Below are 21,344 nucleotides of genomic sequence, written 5' to 3'. Positions count from 1 at the left end.
TATGACACAAGAATCAATTGAGAAGAAAAGGGTAAACGATGCATCTAAAGCTCTATTTACAGCAACCTTACCCAAAGAAAGGAAGAAAAGCATACGATGACCTTGGTTAGCAAAGACGGTGATTGTGATTTCCAGAAATCCAGGTGCGGCAGAAACAATTTGCATAGATGCGCCATAAATCAAATAGATAACTATCTAAAATGAGAGAAACTTAAGAGAAAGTTAACAATTATAAATACTGAATACTGAGATATGTAGATTACTTTTGATGTGATGTGAGTGAATCATTGTTGGCTATACGCCATGTTGATGTCACGGTATCACTCTAATGGGATTATGACGAAGAGAATTCAAAAGGGGATTGGAAACAGCAAAAAAAAAAGTGAAAGAAGATAAAGGGAAGCGGTAAACTGAAATGATGATATGTGGAGTGATCAGGATGTTTAGCATCAAGAAAACTCAAATCGGATTAAAAATGCCTTAAATCAAATATAAATGAGAAATCATGATGAAAGGAAATCAAAGGTGAAACCAGAATCTATGCGTGTGCTACAGCAAAGTGTAGACGCATGCCTACATAGAGATTCCCACGAACAGAGGTACATGTTATCTTCCTGTACAGGGGAGCAACCAAAAGCAATAATCGTGAAGCTCGATGTGGTAGGCACTTATGATGAAGATAGAGGGGGTAAAATCAAGATTGAAATCGGAAACCTGAATGAGCAAACGAAATCTGAAGATAAGAAGATATGAACCAGAAGAAATCCTAAAAAGTCAAGACAAAGAATAAAGAAAAAGGGGAGAAAGAAAAAAAAAGTGAAAATGAGAGGTCAAACGACAGAGATCAAGATATAAACATAATTAAAAGGACAATTAAGCTACCAAAAGATCAAAAGAAAATTTAAACTAACAAAAAAAAGAATAAATCCAAATACTAGTCACGATCCAGACGAAAATACAAAAAAAAAAAGAAAAAAGAAAAATAGAGAAGAAGTTGTAGGAGCGCGATTGTTCAATTTGCTATTGCACAAAGAAATAGATTGGTTCGTTAGAGACCAATCAATGCTTCCATGATGGTAAAAAAGGATGAGGGAAATATAAACAATAGAGAAGTTGAGAGAGGATCAAAGAATAAAAGAGGGAGGAGAGGTGAGATTCTTACCTTCTTGCTGCCGAGGAGAAAAGCTTCAGGAAAAGGGAGTTGTCGAATTTCTTTTGGATAAAGTGAAGGAGAAGAAAACAAAGGGATAACTCGATCGATAATGGCTGAATGGATACTCCGGCAGAAAGGTCGATAATGGTTTTGCAGGAAAACTTCCTTAGCAGAGAATGCGATGATGATAGATTGTAATTGATGCTCCAGCAGAAATACCGATGATCTAGAGAAGGCGAGGTGGCTCTTCTTAAAGGGACCCTCGGATGATTCAAGAATGGGTTGGCTAAGGATCAAAGGTGAAAAAGGAAGGAGTTGGTTTTGAGATCAACGATGGAGAGGGGAGAGGAAAATGCGTGGGAGCAAACTGTTGGTTTTTTTTATGATATTTCCTAAAAGACGCTCCCTTTTAAAGAGGCTTTTGTGAAAATGCTTTTCAAGTGAGGTTTTCGGCAAAATGGCTTCAAAAAGCTAAAAAAATAATTCGTTTTTCTTGTAGCTTTTCCCAATTTTTTGGTTTTTTATGTTATTTTTCCATTTTTTTGCATTTTTATAATAAAATCCTAAAGTTTTACGAAAAACCAAAGATTAAAATAATTTTTTTGTGTTTTTGTAAAATATTTACAAAAGGGAGTTTTTCTGAGAACTCAAGACGATTTTTGAGAAAATTTCTTCAGAAAGTGGATTTATGTCCAGATTTTTAGAAAATATTTGAGGTTTACAACCTCAAACTGAGAAATATAGGGTTGGGGATTCAACAGAGTGCCTGATGAATTGCCCGAGCCATTTATAACAATTTTTGGTATTTTTGTAATTTTAATTTGGAAATCGGACAACGGGGCTCAGATTTGGATTTAAAACACTGGGTTTGGATTTGGAATTGAATTTTGAGTATATCAATATGGAATTCATTCCGAAAATCAGAAGAATGACTGAAATTTAGCTTTAAAATCGCTTTGATTTTCTCAGAAGATGGAGTCAGGGGCAAACAAGTCATTTTTACAAATGTTTGAAAAATTTGGGGTGTTCACAGATGCCCCTCTTTGCTACTAAGCCGATTGAAAGTCGAGCTTAGTGGCAAAGATAACACTCCAAATTTTGAAAATGCCCCAGTCAGCAGATCTGAAGTGGGTGTGGAAGAATTATTTTGAAAAATACGGCTCTTCAGGCTTAAAACCTTATCCTGAATGGTTTTGGGGAAACGAAATCCTCGAAAATAATACGATTGAGTAGAAAATGAGGAAATCGTGATGGGAATTTGGGTGAAAATCTTGAAATGGTGGAAAATCAGAATTTTGATCAGGTCTCATGGACGAGACAAGATACGCTTTTTGGAATGATTCAGGTTTAGCCCTTAACCTGGATGGGACGAAAATATATCAAGATGAATTTGAAATAAGGAAAGGAATACATGAGGACCTTGATGGGACATTTTTGAAAAATGCCTCATGAGATGCGGCTCAAGTAAAATCCTATCCGGGATGGATATACAAAGCATGGATTCCTTGATGGGAAAAGCTATGATGGGACTTGGAAGAAAACATCTCGTCAAAACGAGGAATCTCGTTGAAACGAGACTCAGGTTTAACCTAAACCTAAGAAAGGAAGATATCTTGTGAAGCGAGGTTCCAGGTTAACTCTTAGCCTGAATAGGAAATCTACCATAAGGGTTTCTCAAATGGAGAAACCACAATGGGACCTTCGGAATTTGGACGAACAAATCCGAAAGGGGTTTGCGAAAGGAAGAAGATAGGGTTTCCTAAAGCTTGAAAAAAGGAATGAATTTGGGCCTCTTTTTATTGAGACTGAAATAGCTTTTTGAAATCAATGACCTCTCGCAGAAAATTCAGGTTTTGACCCTTAACCTGAGTGGGAACACCATACGAGATCCTTGACTGATGTAACCGCGATGGGACAGGAAGAGATACTTCAACTGAATGAGGCAACTCTTCTGAAAGATATAAACAATGTCAGGTTGCATTAAAATGGATATTGAATGCTTATTTTATTCTTGGAATAGCTAGAAAATTTTGCCAATAAGATAGAATTATAGCTGATTCAAATGCTTGAAAATGTGCACGTATGTGCGAAGATATTCCCTCTTTTACCTAGAGTATTTCTTCCAATGAGGTTAACTCCTCAGTTCTAAGAGTCAGATTCAAAATTTTAGCGCTGATGATTTTCTTCAAGAAAGCTATCCATTTCCTTGATATGAGAAGAGAAGAAATATTCTTAATTTCATAAAAGCAAGTAGTGAAGAGATATTGATAAAAGAAGTTTACATGAGAAAAGATGACTTCTGACAACTTTGGCAGTTTGATATCTGGGTGTTTTCCCATGATGATCCTTTTGCACTCTTTTTGAGTCACTGAACTTTCTCGGTTTTTCACATCATCCTTCATTTTGGAGATGTCTTGACTTTTCTCTCTTTTTCGGGGAAGGGTACGTCACAAACTCCTTCATCTTGGAGATGTTCCGATTCTTCTTTTATCTCAGGGATTCCATTGATGACATTGGCTCAAAAGGTCTTTAGATGATAGCTGGAATCAAATATCTTTTAGGGTTTGTCGGTAGGTTCATCGCACTCGCCTTCATCTCGACGGTGATCTGAACTTTCCCTGGAAGGATCCTTCACAAACTCTTTTATCTCGGAGATAATCCAAATCTTCTTTGGCCCCGTGGGTCTGCTCGCATATTAGTCTTCATCTTGACGACAGTTGAGAGATCCCTTTTGCAGATATTTGATTGCAGCTTTAAAATGGATGAGAAGATATGGTTTGAGTGAATTCTTTTTATAGCTCAAGATATTTCCACTGCCTTATTGCCAGAAAGTCGTCTTTAAAACATGCGTCATAGCCATGATCAATAACAAATCACTTCTGGCTTTTCAACATCATTGAATATTTCTTTCACTGATCATATCGAGGACATTTCTTACATCCTTTTGGTTGATCAACAGGAAAAGATTTGAATTTTACCTCTTTTTTGCAAAAAGATTCACCCTTTTGGAAAAAATTATTAGAGGCAATCTGAGGAAATTCTTTTTGTGTAGACAGACTTTTAGAATCAACTAATGCTTTTAGCAAATCGGCAAAGTTTTCATGAATTTCTTGTGAAATAATCACTCAATAATAATTTTTGATGAGACATTTTAGCTGTAATTTAAAAAAATGGTTTAAGAATCAGACTTTAGAAAACCGGACTGATGAAATACATTAGGTTTTGAAAATCCCGACTAGTTATGAGAAACTGGATTTTGATAATCCCGACCAGTGAAAAATACTGGATTTCAAATCCCGACCAGTTATGAAAACTGGATTTGAAAATCCCGACCAGTTATAAAAACTGGATTTGAAAATCCCGACCAGTTATAGAAACTGGATTTTGAAAATCCCGACCAGTTATAAAAACTGCATTTGAAAATCCCGACCAGTTATAGAAACTGGATTTGAAAATCTCAACCAGTTATAAAACTGGATTTGAAAATCCCAACTAGTTATAGAAATTGGATTTGAAAATCCCAACCAATTATAAAAACTGGATTTGAAAATCCCGACCAGTTATAGAAACTGGATTTGAAAATCCCGACCAGTTATAAAAACTGGATTTGAAAATCCTGACCAGTTATAAAGCTGGATTTGAAAATCCTGACCAGTTATAGAAACTGGATTCGAAAATCCCGACCAGTTATAAAAACTGGATTTGAAAATCCTGACCGGTTATAGAAACTGGATTTGAAAATTCCGACCAGTTATAGAAACTGGATTTGAAAATCCTGACCAGTTATAGAAACTGGATTTTGAAAATCCCGACCAGCTATAAAAACTGGATTTGAAAATCCTGACCAGTTATAGAATCTGGATTCGAAAATCCCGATCAGTTATAAAAACTGGATTTGAAAATCCCGACCAGTTATAGAAACTGGATTTGGAAATCCCGACCAGTTATAGAAACTGGATTTGAAAATTCTGACCAGTTATAGAAACTGGATTTTGAAAATCCCGACCAGTTATAAAAACTGGATTTGAAAATCCCGACCAGTTATAGAAACTGGATTCGAAAATCCCGACCAGTTATAAAAACTGAATTTGAAAATCCTGACCAGTTATAAAAACTGGATTTGAAAATGGTTTTATCTGAAGGCTTGAGAGTGATGGAATTTTGGGAGATTATAACCCGAGGGTTGAGAAAATGATGAGATTTTGAAGATATTGCAACCAAAGGTTGGGAAACTGATAGAATTTGAGAGATTGAAGATTTTGAAGGTTTGGAAATGATAGAATTGAGGAGTCGCACCCTAAGGGTTTGATCTGTTGGAATACACGACCAGCGGGTGCTCGATCTTTTGGAAATACATGACCAACGAGTGTTGGATCTTTTGGAAATACATGACCAGCAAGATGATGGATCCTTTGAAAATACATGACCAACGGGATACTGGATCCTTTAGAAATATATGACCAACTGGTGTTGGATCTTTTTTGAAAATACATGACCAGCGAGATGCTCGATCTTTTGGGAGACATGACCAACGAGTGTTGGATCCTTTTGGAAAAATACATGACCAGTGAAATGCCAGATCTTTTGAAAATATCAAATCTTGGGAAGTTCAAGTCAGAACTTGAATATTGCAAAAGAAAGGTATTTGATCAGAAGACTGAATGTATAAAGTTATTGGTGCGAGGATCGGATCTTCCAAATGAGCTCAATATATGATTGCAGATTTTGAGAAATACCCTAGTGCGAGGTCTGGGTTGTAAAGATGAGCTAAACAAAGTGGAATTTTTAGAAAATAAAGATTCTTTGGTAAAAATTAATGGACCATCATAGCTTAATTGCATGTGGTCGACTTTCAGGAATTTGTCCCCTTGTCCTGAACGGGGGAAAAATAACAAAAAGAAATACCTCATTGAAAGGAGGCATCAGGTTTATCCCTTAACCTGAAAGGGTATTTTTAAAGATAAAGGTAGATGGAATTTTAATAAGATTGACGAAAATTTGTTTAAAACTTGACATAAATGAACAATAGCTTGATAGAAATTTGATCAAAACCAAAAAGTGAATGAAATGAAAATAAAGATCACAAGATCAATTGAGAATTAATAAAATTTGAGGAAAAGAGCTTTTGTCTAACCCTGCCCGCATATGATGGAAGAAGACGATTATAGATCAAAATAAAATGCCCCAGTATCATGGAGAAGAATGTAAGAATTGATAGAAGATCATTGTTTTATTGAAATGGCTCTTTGAATAGTACAAAAGGTTTTAGAATGAAAATTCTAAGTATAAAATTTCTTCAGATGCAGAGCATTGATAGGATCTGGCATTTCAACCCCGTCTGCATTGATCAGACGATAAGAATTGCGAGGTAATGCTTCCTTAACCACATAGGGGCCTTCCCAATTGGGTGACCACTTGCCCCGTGGTCGATGCTTGAGATGAGATGTTGATCTGAGCACCAAATCATTGACCCAAAATTTTCTCTCAATGACGGACTTGGCATAGTGTCGAGCTATTCTTTGTCGATAAGCTTGAGCGTGCTCTGCTGCCTTTAGCCTTTTTTCATCTAGCAGATCCAGCTGCACCAATCTCTGCTGCTGATATTGATCAAGTGGCAATTCTATAAGGGAAGCAAATTTAAGAGCGGGCTTCTGGACATGGAGAGGTAACACCACTTCAGTTCCATAAACAAGTTCTGAAGGAGTGGCATTAGTCAGAGTCTGAATGGTGGTTCGGTATGCCTAAAGTGCATCATGAATTTTCTCATGCCAATCTCGACCTGTTTTCACAGTCCTTTCCAAAATATGGATTAAGATTTTATTGGTAGCCTCTGCTTGATCGTTCCCTTGAGAATAATAAGAAGCTGAGAAATGATGGAAAATTCTGAAATTAGAACAAAGTGTTTTCATCCTCTCATTTTTGAAATGGGTTCCATTGTCTGAGACAATATCATGTGGTATCCGAAGCGGCAAAGAATGTTCTTGTGAATAAAAGAAACCACATGGGGGCCTTCTACTGTGCGTAGAGTGACAGCTTCAACCCATTTTGTGAAATACTCTGTCGCAGCCAGAAAGTATTTGTGGCCGTTGAAAGCAGAAGGAGTGCAGGCCTACGACATCGAATGCCCACATAGAAAATGGCCAAGGAGAAACAACTGATTGAAGATATGTGGCTGGAGCATGAATGTAAGGCGCGTGCAATTGGCACTTGACGCACTTCTTCACAAATATATGACAGTCATGTTGCATGGTATTCCAGTAGTACCCTGCTCGGACAATCTGCTTGACGAGAGTTTGATAGCCAGCATGGCCACCACAAATCCCTTCATGTGCCTCTTGGATAATTTCCATAGCCTCTTCTTTGTCTAAGCATCTTGAATACTCATAACTGAACCCACGACAGTAGAGGACATTGGCAAGAATGAAATATCGGGTAGACATACGCTGAATCACACGTTGCTCCCTTTTTGGCATTTCTGGTGGAAATTCACAAGTCTCAATGAAATCTTTGATGTTTTGATATCAAGGCTTCTCCTTCTGATTGACCTGGTTTACTTGCATAGTTGAAGTGAAAGCAGGTTGCTCAAGTCTGCCAATTTCGAAAGAACAACATGACTCACTGCCCTTGAAGGATAAAATGGAGCCTAAGCTGGCTAAGCCATCGGCTATCTGATTATGCTCTCTTCTGATATGGCTGAGCTAAAATTCTTCAAAACTGTCCACAAGAGCTAGGACGATCTTCTGATACGGAATCAATTTTGGATCTTTTACTTGCCATTCAGTGTTAACTTGACTGACAACAAGTAAAGAATCGCCAAAGGCATGCACTCTCTTGACATTGAAATTTTGCAGAATTTTGAGGCCTTGTATTAGAGCTTCATACTCGGCCATATTGTGAGTGCATTGGAAACCAAGCTCGAGGGAATAAGGGATCATTTCTTTTTCTGGAGTGATTAACAAGACTCCAATTCCTATGCCTTTTTAGAGCCATCGAAGAAAATGTTCCAAACTGGGGGTTGTTGGATATTACAGATGTGCTCATCAAGAAAATCATCCTCTGCTTTAATCTTTTCTGTCAGGGGGAAATCTGCCAACTGATTTGCGATCGCTTGGCCTTTAATCGACTTTTGAGAAACATACTCTAAGTCATATTGCATTAGGAGGACCTGCTACTTTGCAATCCATCCAGTGAGAAATGGTTGTTCCAAAATGTATCTGAGAGGATTAAGTTTCGATAAAAATTTAATTTCAGAAGCCAACAAGTAATGTCTTAATTTCTGGCACATCCAAACCAGAGCTAGACAAGTTTTCTTCATCTGAGAATACTTCTTTTCATAATCAATGAAAGTTTTGCTCACGTAGTAGATGGCGTGCTCTATCAGGCTGCCTTCTTCATACTGCGCGAGGAATCCACCACAGGCATTCTGATTGACAGAAATGTATAGTATGAGAGGTTTTCCCAACTTAGGCGGCTTCAAAACTGGTGGATTAAGGAGATACTGCTTGATGCGCTCAAACAAGAGCTGGCATTATGATCCCCATTCAAATTTAACTCCTTTTCTTAGCAAATGATTCAAGGGTTCACATCTCATGGCTAAATTTGAGATGAACCTACGAATAGACTGAATACGCCCTTGAAGGCTTCATAGTTCTCTGAGATTAGTTGGAGGCAGCATATCAATAATGGCTTTTGCCTTGGCCGGATCCACCTTGATTCCTTTCTTGCTGATAATGAAGCCGAACAATTTGCCAGACTCCACTCCAAAAATACATTTATGAGGATTAAGTCTTAACTTATAGAGGATAAGTCTTTCAAAAACTTGACTAAGGGCATCAAGGTGATCATCTTCTTCTTTAGACTTAACCAAAATGTCATCCACATATGCATCCATATTCTTGTGCATTTGATCATGGAAGATAACAGCCATTGCCCTTTGATAAGTTGCCCCGGCATTTTTGAGCCCAAATGGCATGACTGTATAGCAGAAGGTTCCCCATGGTGTAGTAAAGGAAGTTTTCGACTGATCACGAACAGCCAGCTTGATTTGATTATAGCCTGAATATTCATCCATGAAAGAAAACATGGCATGACCTGCTGTGCTATCGATCAACAGGTCGATATTGGGAAGTGAATAATTATCTTTCGGGGTGGCCTTATTGAGATCCCTGAAATCTATGCAAATCCGAACTTTTCCGTTCTTTTTAGGGACTGCCACGATATTTGCTAACCAATCTGGATAATCAATGACCCGGATGAAGCCTGCTTTTAGTAAATCTTCAAGTCTTTCCTTGACTTGTTGCTCAATTCGAGGATCTAACTTCCTCAATTTCTGCTTGATTGGTCTGGTTTCTGGTTTCAACTTGAGTCGATGCTCAACCAGCTTGGGATCTAATCCTGGCATATCTTCATAAGTCCAGGCAAATACTTCTTGATGCTGCTTAAGGAATTGAATGAGACTTGTTTTTTCTTCTGCTTTTAGACCCGAACCGATTTGGAGAATTTTTGGATCATCTTATGACCCAATGTTGATATCCTCAGTTGGATCTTGAACCAAAGATGAGGGTTCATCCTGCTTCTGAATGTGAGCAAATTCTGGCAATTCCTGAATGGTGGAATCAAATTTTGCTAGCTCTTTGGTCTGTTTTGCTGCCTGATTGACCTTTGCTCTATCTTTCATCCCAGGAAACCTTGCTAATTTTAGATACTTGGGATTGATAACGAATTTCGTCATTGATTCAGAAGTTAATGGTCCTGAAAATGCCAAGAAGAGGTTTTTTAAGGGAAAGTACAAGCCAAAACAAATTTTTTGTACAAAGTAAAGAGAAATGACATAGACAAAAGTATAAGAAAGGATGATAGATGCCCAGATATGAAGAAAAGATTGATCTTTCATTGATTGAAGTATAATATTTACAAGACACTGACAAAAGATGGGATTGTGTTGTCCCTACAAGATTTAGTAGAAAAGAAAAGACAGAAAGCAGAAAAAACTAAGGCATCATCTTTTCATTGGCTTCCTCTGACAAAAACTGTCTTTTTGCTGGAATCCTGGCCGGTGAACCTCAACCCTGAACTGTCTGCATGCTGAACTGGAATGATAGGCTCTATCATGTCGTCCTCATCTTTCCCCATGCCCCGGAACGACTGGTATTTGTGCCTTATCAACAGATCTAATCCCTTTCTGGCTTTGGAAAACTGAGGGAATAAAGGATGATCTTTGAAGGAGGTGTAATTGATGTGTCCTCCTAACTTGAAGAAACAAGGTCCCTGCCATTGGACCGTGCCTGCAACATTCTCTTCGTCCACAACATCTTTCAGTTTCAACATCTCTAAGCTCTCGCTGAGATTGATCTCATCCGCTTCTCGGATGCTTGGAATATCAGTTGTGAATGTCGAACGAGGAATCATAGGATGTGGCAGCCTCTCTTCAGGATCTTCGCCCAAGATGGTAGTAATCATTCCTCCCTTGGACCATTTGATGCACTGGTGGAGGGTTGATGGAACGACATTGGCATTATGGATCCATGTTCGTCCCAACAAAAGATTGTAAGTTGGCGGCACATTGACGACATGGAATAAGACGGTGTGCACTGAATAGTTTATGAAGATTTCCAAAAAGATATTGCCTTTGGCAGTCTGCCCGTGATTGTCGAAGCCATAAATGGTAATGGAATCAGGCACGTATTCTTCTTCCTTTAATCTGAGAGCCTTTGTTGTCATCTCTGGGCAAATATTGAGGTTGCTGCCTCCATCAACGAGCACATGCGGGACAGTCATGCCCCTGGTCCTTACCATAATATACAATGCATTATTGTGGAATGAATGAGTCTTAGGCAAGTCCTCATCAGAGAAGGTAATAGGCGCGTTAGTCATCGCCTGGTTTACAATTTGTGCCATATCTTCTAGCGTGGTGCCCGGCTTCACCTTAATTTTTCTCAGTAAATCATTCAACTTCTCTTGATGCTTAGGAGAATCATGAGTTAATTCAAAAATGGAAATGTTAGAGAGCGCTGTAATTGGCTTCTGGAGGCTTTTGGCCCGCTCTTCTGCTGCCTCGGAAGTTTCTGCTCCCTCTGTGGAAGCTTCTTTTTTCAAAAATCTCCTTGGAAAAACTTGGGTTTTTCCGCTTTCAACTGACATGTTTCTTATGTTAAAAAATGAGAGGATATTCTCTCTCTGAAATGCAGGTTGATCCTGATGTAGAACTATCACCTGATGCTGAAGACTTATATCTTCACTGGAACATGGATGTATGTGATTCTGTGGAAGAAAAGAATGTTCGAAAATGGTTGATGTTGAATGTTTCAGAAATGGGGCGAACAGGATATTCATTTTGCCTTCTTCTTCATCCTCGATGAGGATGCTTTTATCAATGCAGTCCTGGATCAGATGCTTCAGGATGAAGCAGTATTCAGTGTCATGGCCCATCGCTCTATGGAACTTGCAATATTGTTCCTTGAATCTTCCCATGATCACTGGCGGATCTGCAACTTTGGGAAGTTTCACCATTCCGTGGGATAACAAATATTCCAGAATCTTTTCCAGAGGTTGGTCGAGGGGAGTGAATTTTCGATCCCTGCTTCAGTTTATGTGCTTGGGTTTTTCTTGAAGGTCCCCTTTTTGTTGAGGACCGGCCAGGAGAGGCTTGACACTATTCTTTAAGAACTTCCCTTTCCTTCTTCTGTTTTGTTCGGGCTTCGTGCCACTGCCGCTGCCCTGCTTGCTGCTACTGCCCTAATCATCCCCTGGAACCTCGACGGAGTAAGTGAAGTGTGCCTTCTTCTTTGGGTTCGGGATATTCTTGGCCAAAGCAACACCTTCATACATCCCGTTCTCTACCCCCATCTCGAGCCATTTTGCTCGCTCTGTCAGTTCAATAAATGATTTGGAGGGATATGGGAAAAGGAGGTTTTTTAGGGGTTGAGAGAAGTTATTGAGGATGACTTGTTATGCATGTTCCTCAAAAATAGGGTTTCTCATCTTGTTACAAAGGCTCCTCCACTTGTGAATGAAATCTTTGGCCTTCTCATTGGGCTCCTGCTTGAGGTTGCACAGATGGTTCAGGGTGGGCAGAGCTTCCGTATTGAACAGGAAGCATTCAACAAACATGTTGACAACTTTGTCAAAATCCCTTAGCTCAATGGGATTGATGTGCTTGGCATACCATTTGACGGCTATCCCCTCCAGACTATGGGGGAAACAGAGAAATAGGGCACGGTTGTCCTCACTGAATCGGGCGCATTCTGCAAAGAACATGGCAAGATGAGCCTTAGGATCACCGGATCTATCAAACTTAATGAATTTTCTAGGGAGGTTCTCCAGATTGATGTCCCCTTCCAAGCCGAGGTAGAAGTCTTGCCTAGTGTATGACCTCTTTCCTTTGTCACGAATTTGCAGATCTTTGACTATCTTTGTCAAGGCTTGGATCGAATCCTCTGTGGGGGGGCCATACTTGGGCTTGTTCACTGACAATGGTTCTTCCACTGGCCTCTTGGATTGCCGCAGATGCTTCAGGATGTAAATTAGCTGCTCTTCTTCAGGAATCTCTTTTGCTGACTCAGAATCTTCAGAAGTACTGTCACGCTGTACTTTCTGCTTGCTGATTTTGACGGGCTTCTTCTTAGCTTTGTTCTTAGAAGCTGCCTTTTTGGGACCAGCCTTAGCCTGCTCGACCATCATCTTGGTCATCATTTTTTGAAAGACCCGGTACATGGTCGGATCAACATCGCTCTCATCCCTTGAGTCATGCTTCTTGGATACTCTAGGAGAATTTATCTCCTCTGGTTCGCTGTCACTGTGTCGTTGAGCAGCCTGCTTACCAGCCCTTGTCTGAACCATCTTCAGATGCCAAAGTTTTCCTGTAGAATATGGGAATGGTTAGAGTATGGAGAAGCTTTTTGAAAATCATAACTTTTTGAGGAAAAAAGAATGAAGGATTTCGGCAGACAATTTCAAGAGATTATCCCATTACCCAGGTTTGGGTCATCACAAGATCTGTGATGATTGTGTTACCATTTGATGATAACAGAGAAATGTGCCTTGTTACCTAGGTGAGGTCGTTAACCATGATAAAATATATTGAAGAAAATGTGGGAGGAATGTCCCATTTACCCAGGATGAGGTTGTCACCAAAATTGTGACCATTTGTGCTACAAACAAAATATAAGAAATAAAATTTTGGCCAAAAGTAATTTTTATTGATATTTAACATTCAAAGACAAAGAGAGGGTGGGCAGACAGTTTGCCACCACTCTTGATATTCAGATGACACATTTGGCCCAGGAAATACAGACAGAAAAACAAAGGAGTCTCAGGTATATTTAGTGACATGGTATGCCCCAGACCACTGATCCGACTGCAGGTTGAATTCTGGCATGTTGCCTGTCGGGAAGCGGGTGTTGGCACGAATCTGCCGCTACGAAAACTGCTTGAGACATCGTTCTGGATGATAATCAACACAAAAGAAAGGGCCAAGCAATATGTAGCACTTGCTGCGAGCATAGGTGTATCGAGTAACAGTCTCTCTTCTGTCAAAGAAGTCCCAAACAATCTCCTCCTGATGCAGTTTCTCGATCAAAGCTCGGCACTAAATGGTTGACTTTGGTTGCTTACTGTTGAATCTGAAAGAGTTGGCCTTTGACGGCACATGTCGCAGGAACCACGATTGTAGGGCGTAAGTGCATCCTTCTACTAGAATGGTCTCTTCGAGGGCAAATCGAGCCAAGCCTCTGTAAAGAAAAGCCAAGGCTGCCATAGAAACTGATAGCTGACGGGTCTGCTTGCTTCCCCATCTTTGAAAGAGCTGGGCAACTCTGATATCTATGAAATTCTGATCATCTTGGAAGAAAGCTAATCCTACTGTGCATAGGAGCATGGCATGCTGAATTCTATCTTTTGTTGCTCGGAACAGAGTGTCAACCTCTTTGTAAGCTTCGTACTTGCGATAGAGTCCGAACAGGTCGATGAATTGATTCCCACCAATCTCAGTGAGAGGCCAGGATCTGCTCCCTGTTGCTCTGGCCAAGGCTTCTCGAACATCTACCCCTTTTACGTTGATCATGAGTTGTTGCTCGACAGAATCATCTGGATGGCCAGCTGGTTCGGGCAATCCCATAATATCATTGAACTCATCCATCAGTAGAGTCATCTCTCCCCAAGGAAACCAGAATATGCAGGTACGTGGATTCCACCATTCTGCCATAGCCTGAATCAGAGCTCCATTGATGGTTCGCTTGCCTGCTGCTGATGCCATCTCCAACCCACAGTCATCCAAGTAGTCTGGGAACATACATGAGAAGGTGTCAAACCAAGAAAAATACCACCGAGGGAAGAAAGGACGAGACTGAATGACCCGTTGATCCGGGGATCCATCTTGAATCTGATAGAAGACATTATCTCAGGGAAAGACAGCATCGAGGGAATCAGATTCCATCGAAATGATACTGGGGCGAAGAAGAAATGAGGAGAATTAGATAGAATGCAGGACTTACGGATAGACTCTTTGAAGATACAAACTTGGAAATTTTGAAAGATCGAGGAAATTTTTAAGGGATTTTTCTAGGGTTTTTGAATAAAATTTGATCTAAAAGGAGAAAAGAAATGTAGGTAGAGAAAAATATACACCTGGGGTTTTTGAAAATAAGAGTAAGTTTTAAATGATACACCCAGGGTTTTTGAAAAGGGTTTGATACATATATATATAAGAGAATAAGAAAAAAACATCACAAAAGCTGCACAAACAAGGATGTGCACACAGCACTCCCTAAAAGCCAACTCTAAGTGCAATATTTGAAATGGCTTGTAGGACCTTAATCCTAACTCTAGGGTTCAGATCATCTGATTCCAATCAAGATATACCGATATACTCAACCCGAAGCTCGAAGTACGTGGCATAAAAATATTTCTCTGGTTCTAAGGTAATGGCTTCCCAATATCCTTGAGCACATACCGATATACCTCGGACTATGGCCTTTAGGTACGTGGTAGGGGGCGCGAACCCAAATAAGTGGTCCAGTTGTGAGGCTCTCTCCCAAACTATGGTTCAATGAGACAGCCCAGCAACGTGAAGACCGGGACAATATAGGTAAGGAGGTTTTCAAAATATGCTTAACATGCAAGAAATCAGATGGCTCTAATGCAAGTCCTAAAGAGATAGATTAAAATGAAGAGAAGCATACACTTGCATACATTGTTTGCATTCAATCCCTAGAATTGAGGAGAGTTGTATTTCAGACCTAAGTCTAATGTGAGCATGGAATAATCTCCTCAATATGGTCCTACCAAACCATACTTAGATCCTATATAAAATGATGTCAGCTTGGGACACAGTCTAGGCTCCTAAGGTTTGCATAGAAAATGAAGCTGACATTTGAAAAATAAAGACTTAGATAATATCAAAAGCAAAGCAAAGGCATAATTCGACCAGACGGAGACGAGCCCCATCACGGTCGCCAAAACTGTGATCATCGCAAAAATTTTTCTCTCGTAATATTCTCTCTCTTCCTTCTCTTTTCCCTTTCTTTCTTCTATTTCCTCCTTTTTGAAGTGAGAAAAATAAAAGACAGAAAGAAAGAGAGAAGAGAAAAGAAGAAAGAGAGGAACTCTTTTGCGGGGTCTCACTTGACCTTAATTTTGAAAGTATTTGAGAAAATAACTCGCCTCCGTTTTGAAATATTTGCGGAAAAACTGGGAGACGGGATTCGTTCGTCAGTACGAGGTTCGACCGTTCCTGGCGCCTTTACCAGAGGTAATCGAACCAAGGGTCGAATTCATGCCTTTTGCTTTGCTAAGAAATTATCTAAGAATTTATCCTAAGTCTAAATGCACAAAGAATCAGGTTTGTGCAATGCAGAGATGTATGCCCTTTTGAAAGATGTTTTAAAATTTTCCAAGTGTTTCTGAGATGAATCTGATAAGGGAGTGAAGAAATGGTTTCTGACTTTAGAACTTAAGATTTAAAGTTCTAAGTTTTTGGAATAATTAGATTTTGAAAAGAATAAATCTGGATTTTAAAAGAGATGATTTTGAAGTTTTGAGAAAAAAAAGGAGAAGAAAGGAAATTTCAAAGTCATAAATGGACTTTGAATTTTAGAGTTTTTGAATCGGAATAGAGATGAAATGAATTGGATTCTGGCTTTGAAGTTTGAAATCAGAATAAAATGTGGAAAATAGAATTGAGAAATAGAATTGATTTGAAAGTTTGGAATTCAAGATGAAATTCGAATCCAAAGTCTGGATTCTACATAGATTTCAAAATTAAATTTTTGAATTTAGAACCTGGAAATAGGAATTGGATCTGAAATCTGAGATTCGAGATGAAATTGGATTCTGAATTTTAAATGGAATTGGATCCAAGATTTGAAATATAAGATGGAATTTGGATCTGAAGTTTTGAATGAAATTGGATCCATGATTTGGAATCCAAGATGGAATTTGGATCTGAAGTCTGAGATCCAAGGTAGAGTTGGACTCTGGACCCTAAGATGGGATTGGATCTGAAGTCTGAGGTCCAGGGTGGCATTGGATTCTGGATCCTAAAATGGAATTGGATCTGAAGTCTGAGATCCAAAGTAGAATTGAGTTTTGGACCCTAAAATGGATTTGGATCTTAAATATGAGATTCAATATAGAATGGGGTTCTGGGTCCTAGAATGGATTTTGGATCTGAAATCTGAGATATGAGATCCAAAGTAGAATTGGAATCTGGAACCTAGAATGGATTTTGGATCTGAAATCTGAGATCCAAAGTAGAGCTGGGTTCTGGATCCTAAATGGAATTTGGATTTGTAATCTGAGATCCAATGTAGAATTGAGATCTAGATCCTAAATGGAATTTGGATCTTAAGCCTAAGATCCAAAGTGGAATGGGGATCTGGATCCTAGAATGGATTTTGAATCTGAAGTCTGAGATCCAAAATGAAGTTGGATTCATACTTGGAAATCTGGATCCAAGTTGAGATTAGGATTTTGGTTTTTGGAATTTCAAAAATTGATTTGAGGATGAATTTCAAAGTCAAATTGGACTTTGAATTTGAAACTTGAATTTGGAATTTAGAAAATGAATCAAGAATTTCAAAGTAAAATTGAACTTTGAATTTGATTTCAAAGTCAAAATTTGGACTTTGAAGATGAGATAGAATTGATGAATTTGGAATAGAAATTGAAGAAAAGATGTTTAAAAATCACTTGGGTTTTTTAAAAGAATTTTGGAAATGTGATGCAATTCTATTTTAAATGATGAGTGAATTTAAAGAATTTGAAATTGGATTTTGAAAAGCTATTTCATTCTTTAAATGAATTAAGAATTAGGTTAAAGATATAATATATCTGTGACTATGGTCATTGAATATATTATATAATAACCACATTTAAATTCAAGTGAAGAATAAAATACATTTTGGTGCTTTTATAGAATTTAAAATGAAATTAACTCTCAATATACCCTGACTATGGCCATTGGTATATATATTGAGTTAATTTTAGGTTAAATTTTGATAAAAAATGAGAATATTTACAGAAAATATGATGATTTTTTAAAAGGATCCAGTGTGGATCTAGTGTTATTTTATAAAAGATAAAAATCTTAAGTTTTATTTACATCCTCACTATGGCCATTGATGTAAATCATCAACTTAGGATTAATTACCTCTTACGAAATGGTGCACGTGCCATTCGTGTTGCCATTTGTGAGAATTTAAGAAATAAATGCAAAAATGCATGAAAACAAGCAATTCATGATTTTTACAATGCTCATCCATTCTACCTAAAGCAGGAAAGGTAAATTCTCATTAGGATCCAATATTTACAACACATGAAATTGAATTTACAACTCCTAATGATGATATCTTCCATATATTTCCTGCAAAATACTTGATTAATATGAAAAATAGCAAGAAATTGCACATATCACATGGAAATCAATAGTGAAATGCTCATATGTTAGGATATATATGGTGAAAAAGGATGGGAAATGACATACACACCTATATATATATGTATATATACATACATGAGAGTTTATACACATGTGTATGAGTATATACACATATAACGCACACTTAAGGTAGATGGGTGAAGCCAATGAAAAATGCTGAAAATGAAATGGGTCTTTAATAATCAACACTTTTGGAGATGACTATGAAGGATAAGTGTTTAATATGATAAAACACAGACATATAATAACGTATATTGAATGACCTCATTAAGTGTACTAGGTGAGTGTCAAGATAATTGTATGAGTTTGACATGATCTATAGATGATATGCAGTTTTTGCAGGAGACATATATAATGAAATGAAGTACTAAATGTTGTTATGAGGAAATAGTATACAAGGGAGCATAGGAGATGGTTGTTAGCAGGGTGCAGGTTGTCAGGGCAATTATGTTGCCATGACTAAGAAGTTGACAGTGGATAAGAGAGATGGAAATGGTGGTATCACTATAAATCACAGGGATTAGGCAGTAGGTAGTGATACAAGGTGGACAGAGACATAGTGGTATTATAAGGCACAGCAATACTGAGCCTTACCACAAGTGGCTTGCAGCAATATGAAGTACTGCTGTAATGGTTTTTAGCTATACAGAACACTCGAGTGTTTAGGTGGGGATAGATAGCAGAAGAGTGAAAAGGTGCACGATGTCGTGAAGGTCACAGCAGCGGAAGGTGGACACTGTAGAAGTGTTGTATGGGCTGAAAAGAGGTGTATGATGAGTGCTGGAAAACAGTGACAACAGAGAACAGATGGTGGAACTAGGCATGGTGAGCTAGGGTGCTGCACAGCATATCCCGGTATGACTATGAATCTCCTTTTTTATAACAGATTTAGAGGGAATTTATAATAAGAAACTGGAATAACAACATCCCTGCAACATTACTATCATCATTAAGACCCCTGTAATATCACTTCCTCAAACATCCACTCAAAAATGCTCCAACTGTTGCAAAATAATAATAAAAAAATTCCAGCATGGGACTGTAGGGAGGTCCCTCAGAAGTAACATGATTACTCTAAAATGTAGAACGATCAACATTAGTCATCCAAAACAGATCTTCAGTTTCCCTTTCTCAAAAAAAAATAGGGATGAAGGCTTTACATGTAAGAATTTAGAATAGCATGTACCACAAATTTATGACCTCATTAAGTTTTCTCAAAAACCCATGTCACTGACTACTTGACCATAAGCCACTGTATATGAAAAATACATGAATTGGTATGGAATATACAAATATGGACGAGATATTAACATCAAAATCTATATACAAACATCACACAGTAAAATTTATGTACAAACTACTGTATTTACTAGCAGCCAGTGATATAGAATCAAGAGTGCGGTGATGTATGGTATAGAGGTAATAGTGAATGGAGGCTATAAATATTTGGCATCAAGTATAGGGTTGAGGGTAAGGCATAGCAACGAGGGATGCTGCTGTAAAAGGGTCATAACAGTGGTGAATAACAGAGTTAACAAAAGACGAATAGGACCATTTAGCAGGTAGTTGCTGTAATGGATTTTTGACAGGTGGAGGTTACTGGGATGGCTATGGTAAGGCATAAAGATTAGTAACTTGAGTGACAGTGGAAGACGTGTGGCATATAGATCACATGTAATAGGGTAGAGATCCACCCTAAGCAGGGAAATTTGCACCCCAACTGAGACCTCATGGAGGCAGCAACTGGGTCGGAGTCCTGACCAGCCTCAACACCTGCTCAGGCCTACAGAGATAGAAAGATGTTGTGGTTGGGATCCAATTGATTCGGACAAACAAAAAATAGTTAACCTCAAATGCCACATTTGGTTAGATGGTGGATTCAATTGATCGATTCCTTGGGCGGCTTAATCATACAACCAATAAACTAATTCTCAGTTTCAAAGGTGATTGACTGGCGACAAACAGCCAACAACATTGAAATGACCGACCTATCATTGAAGCAAGATTCCATAAAATACACCAACAGTGAGAGGAAAAATACTATGTTGGAAATACCCTCAGTGTGATTTCAGGGTTTTGAAAACATTGCTCTGCTAAAAAAAATACAGATGATGTAGGAAAACAGAGGGTACTACTAAAAAAAAGAAAAAAGAAAAGAGCATGATCTGAATCTATATACAATGTTTAGAATCTTATATTTTTAAAACCTATATTTTATGATTCAGGAATACCAAGTTTCAACCATATTGGATTTCACAGTGTTAAAGGAATGCTGGAATCCACCTATACGACCGCCCCAAAAGCCTTCAGTATTGACTCAGATAATCAATGTGACACGAGTGTCTTGACACTCTCCTTCCCAACAGACTGGGCATCTCACCCAGAATTTATTTCAACCATCTCAATTTAATTCAAGGAAAACTTAACAGAGATTTCAGATGATGACTTCATTGGATAATTTGTTTGACACCCTATAAACATCCCCTCAACGAACCAGAAGTTTACACAGAGAAATGACCAGATATACAAAACCATGAATTCAATATATCATGCACATGTAATAAGACACAGGGAATGGCATGCATAGCTGCTACACCCATCAAATCAAATGAACTAAAATATGCAATAACATAACATCTGAAGGAAGAGCTGTAGAGATATAACAGAGAGTATATTTCAATATCATGATGCATATGACACAAGAATCAATTGAGAAGAAAAGGGTAAACGATGCATCTAAAGCTCTATTTACAGCAACCTAACCCAAAGAAAGGAAGAAAAGCATACGATGACTTTGGTTAGCAAAGTCGGTGATTGTGATTTCCAGAAATCCAGGTGCGGCAGAAACAATTTGCATAGATGCGCCATAAATCAAATAGATAACTATCTAAAATGAGAGAAAGTTAACAATTATAAATACTGAATACTGGGATATGCAGATTACTTTTGATGTGATGTGCATGAATCACTGTTGGCTATACGCCATGTTGATGTCACGGTATCACTCTAATGGGATTATGACCAAGAGAATTCAAAAAAGGATTGGAAACAGCAAAAAAAAAAGTGAAAGAAGATAAAGGGAAGCGGTAAACTGAAATGATTATATGTAGAGTGATCAGGATGTTTAGCATCAAGAAAACTCAAATCTGATTAAAAATGCCTTAAATCAAATATAAATCAGAAATCATGATGAAAGGAAATCAAAGGTGAAACCAGAATCTGTGCGTGTGCTACAGCAAAGTGTAGACACATGCCTAC

This window comes from Nuphar pumila, chromosome 12 (genome assembly GCF_984573655.1).
Source record: "Nuphar pumila chromosome 12, dmNupPumi1.hap1.1, whole genome shotgun sequence".
Classification (NCBI taxonomy): domain Eukaryota; kingdom Viridiplantae; phylum Streptophyta; class Magnoliopsida; order Nymphaeales; family Nymphaeaceae; genus Nuphar; species Nuphar pumila.
Note: the sequence above shows the minus strand (reverse complement) of the source record.